This window comes from Ylistrum balloti, unplaced genomic scaffold (assembly GCF_031769215.1).
Source record: "Ylistrum balloti isolate Yb309-2 unplaced genomic scaffold, AGI_CSIRO_Ybal_v1 Utg370204, whole genome shotgun sequence".
NCBI classification, from domain to species: Eukaryota; Metazoa; Mollusca; class Bivalvia; order Pectinida; family Pectinidae; genus Ylistrum; species Ylistrum balloti.
In genome coordinates, this window is record NW_026782177.1 from 1,269,443 (window position 1) to 1,278,065 (window position 8,623).

An 8,623-nucleotide genomic window follows, 5' to 3' on the forward strand; every position below is an offset into this window, starting at 1 on the left:
TGCTGGAATGAACTTTGACCTCTTTCGAGGTCATCGAGGTCAAATGTATTTTAAAGATGGACTTATCAGAGAAGTAGAAAAAGAAAAGCCAGTATTAACCCTCTTTTTCTGATGTTAATTTTTTGGAAAGTTAAAGGTTTGGTTTTAGACAGTAGATAAAAAGCAAAAAATCAATATGCTGCTGCACTACTTTTTCCAGTACAGGCATCAGAAAATGTGTAAGAGGAAATAATTAATTTCCTTTTATTATTCTTATTTCTTTCCTGAATAACAAACATTCTTCCCATTTTTAAAGAAACTTTCATCTTTCATAAGAAATTAAGGGTATGGTACTTTGATATTTTTTTTTACAAAATCATGTGAAAATGTTAAGCTTTCATTTGCTTTAACGAGCTATAACTGTTTAGCAAACTGTTCATGAAAACATATGGTGAAATTTTATGGTCGTCGTCGTGATCTCTCTGACATGTCTGAAGGTCATTAATTTGTCTGTTTGTTCCGTTGTTTAATATCTTGTTCTCATTTGAGAATGTGACATTGCTTACTTGGATCGACCAAGTGCACATGGTGGGTAAATCAAAGATGAAGCAAAAGACACTAAATCTTCTGGAACGCCTGGCTTTATTTACATTGTGCTCTTTCAGAAATATCCGTGTAGATATTTCTTTTGTTCATATTATACCAGAGTTTTATTAACTTTGAGTTTGGATTATGATAACACTGACATTTTGATGTTCTGTTGTTTTTTATTTTTGTTTTGTTTTTTTTGTGTATCTTGTGGGATGAATATAGGGTGATATCATAGTTCATCTGTGAGCAGTGTTACATAATGATGATAATGTTTGCTTTTGATCTTTTTTCGTTCTTGCTAAGTGACTTGCTTATACTTTTGTCAAAGCAAGGGTTATCGGAAAGGGGAACTGAGGTGGAGAAATCCCGAAGTCAGTGGTACAGCTAGGGCAGACAAAATACTGGAAAACATATAGTGACAAAGAAAAACTGGTATAGGAATACTTCAAGGTTACTGAATTTCAGAAGTCTATATGTTGTAACCTTCATTTATCAGTTTATACCCAACTTACCTTCATTATCAAAGTCTATACGAGCTAACCTTCATTTAAATTCTGTATATACTTACCCTCATTTATAAGTCAATACATAATAACTTTCATTTATTTTATAAGTCTATATGTACTAACCTACATTTATAAGTCTATATGTACTAACCTACATTTATAAGTCTATATGTACTAACCTACATTTATAAGTCTATATGTACTAACCTACATTTATTAGTCTATATGTTCTAACCTACATTTATAAGTCTATATGTACTAACCTACATTTATTAGTCTATATGTTCTAACCTACATTTATTAGTCTATATGTACTAACCTACATTTATTAGTCTATATGTTCTAACCTACATTTATTAGTCTATATGTACTAACCTACATTTATAAGTCTATATGTACTAACCTACATTTATAAGTCTATATGTTCTAACCTACATTTATAAGTCTTCACAGACTTACCTTATAAGTCAACACATACTAACCTTTATTTCTAAATCCCCAAAACACTTACCTTCATTTATTAGTCTCTAGATACTAACCTACGTATTTGGGGGCACTCACTAGTCAGCACATTTACTTGCTCATTTTTGCTTTTAAATACCTGGGGAATTTTACGCCCAATTTGAAAATCTACTTTCATGAGTCAAATCACTGCTCTAACCTACATTGGTTTATAAGTCTTGTATTATGCTACTAACCTACATTTATTAGTCTATATGTTCTAACCTACATTTATTAGTCTATATGTACTAACCTACTTTTATTTAGCTTCTCTTAGTCTATATGTTCTAACCTACATTTATAAGTCTATATGTTCTAACCTACATTTATTAGTCTAGATGTACTAACCTACATTTATTAGTCTATATGTACTAACCTACATTTATTAGTCTATATGTACTAACCTACATTTATAGAGTGTTATGCCAACAAGATTAACCTAGATTTGTTACGCCAAAGAGTCTATAGTTGTTACACCCTACATTTATTAGTCTATATGTACTAGACCTACATTTATGCCAAAGAGTCAACACCAAAGAGATATGATTACTAACCAACAGAGATTTATGTTACCAAAGAGATTGTTCTATAGTTCTTACCTACATTTAGAGTCTATATGTACTGTTACATTTATTAGTCAAAGAGATTGTTAACCTACATTTATTAGAGATTGTTATCTAGATTGTTATGCCAAAGAGTTACACCTACAAAGAGATTTAGAGATTGTTATGCCAAAGAGATTGTTACGCCAAAGAGATTGTTATGCCAACAAGATTGTTATGCCAAAGAGATTGTTACGCCAAAGAGATTGTTACACCAAAGAGATTATTACACCAAAGAGATTGTTACACCCAAGAGATTGTTATGCCAACAAGATTGTTATGCCAACAAGATTATTATGCCAAAGAGATTGTTACACCCAAGAGATTGTTACACCCAAGAGATTATTACACCAAAGAGATTGTTACGCCAAAGAGATTGTTACACCAAAGAGATTATTACACCAAAGAGATTGTTACACCAAAGAGATTGTTACGCCAAAGAGATTGTTACACCAAAGAGATTATTACACCAAAGAGATTGTTACACCCAAGAGATTGTTACACCCAAGAGATTGTTACACCAAAGAGATTGTTACACCAAAGAGATTGTTACACCAAAGAGATTGTTACGCCAAAGAGATTGTTACACCCAAGAGATTGTTATGCCAAAGAGATTGTTATGCCAAAGAGATTATTACACCAAAGAGATTGTTACGCCAAAGAGATTGTTACACCAAAGAGATTGTTATGCCAAAGAGATTATTACACCAAAGAGATTGTTACACCAAAGAGATTGTTACACCAAAGAGATTGTTATGCCAAAGAGATTGTTATGCCAAAGAGATTGTTACGCCAAAGAGATTGTTACACCCAAGAGATTGTTACACCAAAGAGATTGTTATGCCAACAAGATTATTATGCCAAAGAGATTGTTACACCAAAGAGATTGTTATGCCAAAGAGATTGTTACGCCAAAGAGATTGTTACACCAAAGAGATTGTTACGCCAAAGAGATTATTACACCAAAGAGATTATTACACCAAAGAGATTGTTACACCCAAGAGATTGTTACGCCAAAGAGATTGTTATGCCAAAGAGATTATTACACCAAAGAGATTGTTACGCCAAAGAGATTGTTACACCAAAGAGATTGTTACGCCAAAGAGATTATTATGCCAACAAGATTATTATGCCAAAGAGATTGTTATGCCAAGGAGATTGTTATGCCAAAGAGATTGTTATGCCAAAGAGATTGTTACACCAAAGAGATTGTTACACCAAAGAGATTGTTACACCAAAGAGATTGTTATGCCAACAAGATTGTTATGCCAAAGAGATTGTTATGCCAAAGAGATTGTTATGCCAAAGAGATTGTTACACCAAAGAGATTGTTATGCCAGATTATACACCAAAGAGATTGTTATGCCAAAGAGATTGTTATGCCAAAGAGATTGTTATGCCAAAGAGATTGTTACTTCCAAAGAGATTGTTTGCCAACAAGATTTATGCCAAAGAGATTGCCAAAGAGATTGTTTATGCCAACAGAGATTGTTATGCCAAAGAGATTGTTACACCAAAGAGATTGTTACACCAAAGAGAGTTATGCCAAAGAGATTGTTATGCCAAAGAGATTGTTATGCCAAAGAGATTGTTACCAAAGAGATTGCCATGCCAAAGAGATTGTTACACCAAAGAGATTGTTACGCCAAAGAGATTGTTATGCCAAAGAGATTGTTATGCCAAAGAGATTGTTACACCAAAGAGCCAAAGAGATTGTTACACCCAAGAGATTGTTACACCAAAGAGATTGTTACGCCAAAGAGATTGTTACGCCAACAAGATTGTTATGCCAAAGAGATTGTTACGCCAAAGAGATTGTTATGCCAACAAGATTGTTATGCCAAAGAGATTGTTATGCCAACAAGATTGTTATGCCAAAGAGATTGTTATGCCAAAGAGATTGTTACGCCAAAGAGATTGTTACGCCAAAGAGATTGTTACACCAAAGAGATTGTTATGCCAAAGAGATTGTTACACCCAAGAGATTGTTATGCCAAAGAGATTGTTACACCAAAGAGATTGTTATGCCAAAGAGATTGTTACACCCAAGAGATTGTTACACCAAAGAGATTATTACACCAAAGAGATTGTTACGCCAAAGAGATTGTTACGCCAAAGAGATTGTTACACCCAAGAGATTGTTATGCCAAAGAGATTGTTACACCCAAGAGATTGTTACACCCAAGAGATTGTTATGCCAAAGAGATTGTTACGCCAAAGAGATTGTTACACCAAAGAGATTGTTATGCCAAAGAGATTGTTACACCAAAGAGATTGTTACACCAAAGAGATTGTTATGCCAAAGAGATTGTTATGCCAAAGAGATTGTTATGCCAAAGAGATTGTTACACCCAAGAGATTGTTATGCCAAAGAGATTGTTACACCAAAGAGATTGTTATGCCAAAGAGATTGTTATGCCAAAGAGATTGTTACACCAAAGAGATTGTTATGCCAAAGAGATTGTTATGCCAAAGAGATTGTTATGCCAAAGAGATTGTTATGCCAAAGAGATTGTTACACCAAAGAGATTGTTATGCCAACAAGATTATTATGCCAAAGAGATTGTTACACCAAAGAGATTGTTATGCCAAAGAGATTGTTATGCCAAAGAGATTGTTATGCCAAAGAGATTGTTATGCCAAAGAGATTGTTATGCCAAAGAGATTGTTACACCAAAGAGATTGTTACACCAAAGAGATTGTTACACCAAAGAGATTGTTATGCCAAAGAGATTGTTATGCCAAAGAGATTGTTATGCCAAAGAGATTGTTATGCCAAAGAGATTGTTATGCCAAAGAGATTGTTACGCCAAAGAGATTGTTACGCCAAAGAGATTGTTACGCCAAAGAGATTGTTACGCCAAAGAGATTATTACACCAAAGAGATTGTTACACCAAAGAGATTGTTACGCCAAAGAGATTGTTACGCCAAAGAGATTGTTATGCCAACAAGATTATTATGCCAAAGAGATTGTTATGCCAAAGAGATTGTTACACCAAAGAGATTGTTACGCCAAAGAGATTGTTACACCCAAGAGATTGTTACGCCAAAGAGATTGTTATGCCAAAGAGATTGTTATGCCAAAGAGATTATTACACCAAAGAGATTGTTACGCCAAAGAGATTGTTACACCCAAGAGATTGTTACGCCAAAGAGATTGTTACACCAAAGAGATTGTTACGCCAAAGAGATTGTTATGCCAACAAGATTATTATGCCAAAGAGATTGTTACGCCAAAGAGATTGTTACACCAAAGAGATTGTTACACCAAAGAGATTGTTACGCCAAAGAGATTGTTACGCCAAAGAGATTGTTATGCCAAAGAGATTGTTATGCCAAAGAGATTGTTACACCCAAGAGATTGTTACACCCAAGAGATTGTTATGCCAAAGAGATTGTTACGCCAAAGAGATTGTTACACCCAAGAGATTGTTATGCCAAAGAGATTATTACACCAAAGAGATTGTTACACCAAAGAGATTGTTACACCAAAGAGATTGTTACGCCAAAGAGATTGTTATGCCAAAGAGATTGTTACACCAAAGAGATTGTTACGCCAAAGAGATTGTTACGCCAAAGAGATTGTTACACCAAAGAGATTGTTACGCCAAAGAGATTGTTACACCCAAGAGATTGTTACACCAAAGAGATTATTACACCCAAGAGATTGTTACACCAAAGAGATTATTACACCAAAGAGATTGTTATGCCAAAGAGATTATTACACCAAAGAGATTATTACACCAAAGAGATTGTTACACCAAAGAGATTGTTACACCAAAGAGATTGTTACACCAAAGAGATTGTTATGCCAAAGAGATTGTTATGCCAAAGAGATTGTTACACCCAAGAGATTGTTACACCAAAGAGATTGTTACACCAAAGAGATTGTTACACCAAAGAGATTGTTATGCCAAAGAGATTGTTACGCCAAAGAGATTGTTATGCCAACAAGATTATTACACCAAAGAGATTGTTATGCCAACAAGATTATTATGCCAAAGAGATTGTTACACCAAAGAGATTGTTATGCCAACAAGATTATTATGCCAAAGAGATTGTTACACCAAAGAGATTGTTACACCAAAGAGATTATTACACCAAAGAGATTGTTACACCAAAGAGATTGTTATGCAAACGAGATTATTACACCAAAGAGATTGTTATGCCAAGGAGATTGTTATGCCAAGGAGATTGTTTTTGGTTGCTACAGAAGACTTCTTGATCATTTTCAATAAACAGCTTAACTAGTAGTCAAGTCTTGGATTGTTTTTTGTATAGACCTATATTTATCAGTCTATACGTACTAACTTTCATTTTATAAGTCTGTATGTATGTCCGCAGCATTGCTTTCATTTAAGCTAAGGTAAGGAAATGTAATGTCTACAGTGGTCATATGAAAGTAATGGGCAGTGTGCCTGCAACCCCTTAATTACATAATTATCTCCCTTTATTAAGTTTTTGTGTCCAATAAAGTCGTTTTCAGGGATCATTTATCAGTTTCACTGATACTCTTGTTTAATTTCATGTGTAAGGTGTTTCATCAAAACAGCTGTAATGGCTCCTATTCTTACTTGTGTGCTATTTCCAGGAAAAGACAAGCCTGCCATTGTTCCTTCTCTCCTGGCTTCCCAACTGTTCCCTCTCCCACTCATAACAAATACAGTTCTGATCTTGTTTCCATGCATACATGTATATTGTTTATAGAAAAATCAATGGTAGCTAGTTATTATGATATGATATTTAATGAAAGAATTGATCTAGTGAAAAAAAGGCTAAAATACCAGATATTCAACAGAATTTTATTCTTCCTGTGTTTGTTTGTTAACTCAGTTTTCATTATTGTTAATGTAACCCTGGTAAGATACTAGCCGCAATATACCCCTCTGCTAGAGAGAACTTCTCTTTAGCTCGAGTGGTTGAGCGTGAGACTAGTGAGCCAGGGGTCCCGGGTTCGATTCCTAGCGGAGGCATTGAGATGGAAAATGACCTTTGTTACATTGGCGCCCAGGTAGGGACCCGGGAATAATACTTAGTCATGCCCCACCAGCATCGCTGTAACCCCTGGAAACTCGAGGACAATAATGAAAACTGAGTTGTGCCAGTGTGATGTCATCTTGAACAATGGCTTTACATGGTAAATCATAAATGATGTAACAAATGGGTGTGTCTGTTCCAATTTGTCCTCCACAGTTTTACTTTAAATTTATCATTTCAGAGTTATGTGATAGAATAACATTTTAGACATGTTATATTATGATAAAGCAGATTTGATAAAACTCATGAAGCTTTAATGGTCAAGGCTGTCAAAAATATACACTTCTACGGCTCGTTTAAAAAATCTCATTCACAATGTGATTTTAATTGAAATTTTGGAAATCAGTACTGATTACAGACAAGTGATAAAAAGATCGCTATAAAGAAAATATATAAAAAATTATTGTAATTATCAGCTCAACCTTCAATAAGATGTGTGATGTATCACATTTATGAAGCATTATAAGATATGTGTTTTAAAGTGAATATAAATTAAAGATATCTTCATGTCCATTTTGCAGGGAAAAAAGTCATCTTTAAGCTTTTGGTGTGTTTGTAGGTTTGATTGGTTTATCACAAAGTCAACAGACAGGGTCAATTTGATTTGGGGGTTCTACTGTAATAACTGTTTTTTGCCTCACTGAACAACATACAGGAGGCACAACACCAGAGCTATTTCGATATAGTGCCTTATTGCCCAAGGACACAACCACGCCAATACAGACAGGTAAGGGAAACAAAAATGTCCTGTGTGAGGTTCTTCAGGCCATGCATGTCACATCTTTACCCTGAGGTTTCCAAGTCAGATGTTCTGCTGAGCTATTGTGACCTCTTTGTGACTCGGAAACAATGTCTGTAGTTAAATATATATAACAATGTCTAATTAAGGTATTGTCATTTGAATTTCAAAGATCAAAAATTGGAAAAGAACTACATGCTTACTTGACTGGAGTGCAGTTGAAAAGTTGACTAGTGTTAGCATAACGTATGTTATCAGTAGAAGCATTGTGTCGTCAAGTTCTTCAACTGAACAAAAACAAGTGATTTTTGTAAAAAAAAAAAAAAAAAAAGTGATGCAAGTTATTTTATCATGAAACCGATATGAAATGATGCAAATCAACCTGTTTTTGGTAACATGAAGTACAATGTAATTAAGGGAGACCAATGCATTTTTTGATAAAATTCATTTCATAGTTGTTGATAGAAATGACTTAATTTTTTCTCCAGAGGTTTTCAGTGAAACATTTCAAACTTTTAAATTATGAGAAGAGTTTGGAGGACATACGTTATAGTCTATTAATACTTGTTTGAAATTGTTGTATAACAGATCTTGAATCAATCCAATATACAGATTACCAGCAATAACAGCTTTAACTAATGGTCCAGTGCTGCGGTGTGAAAATATG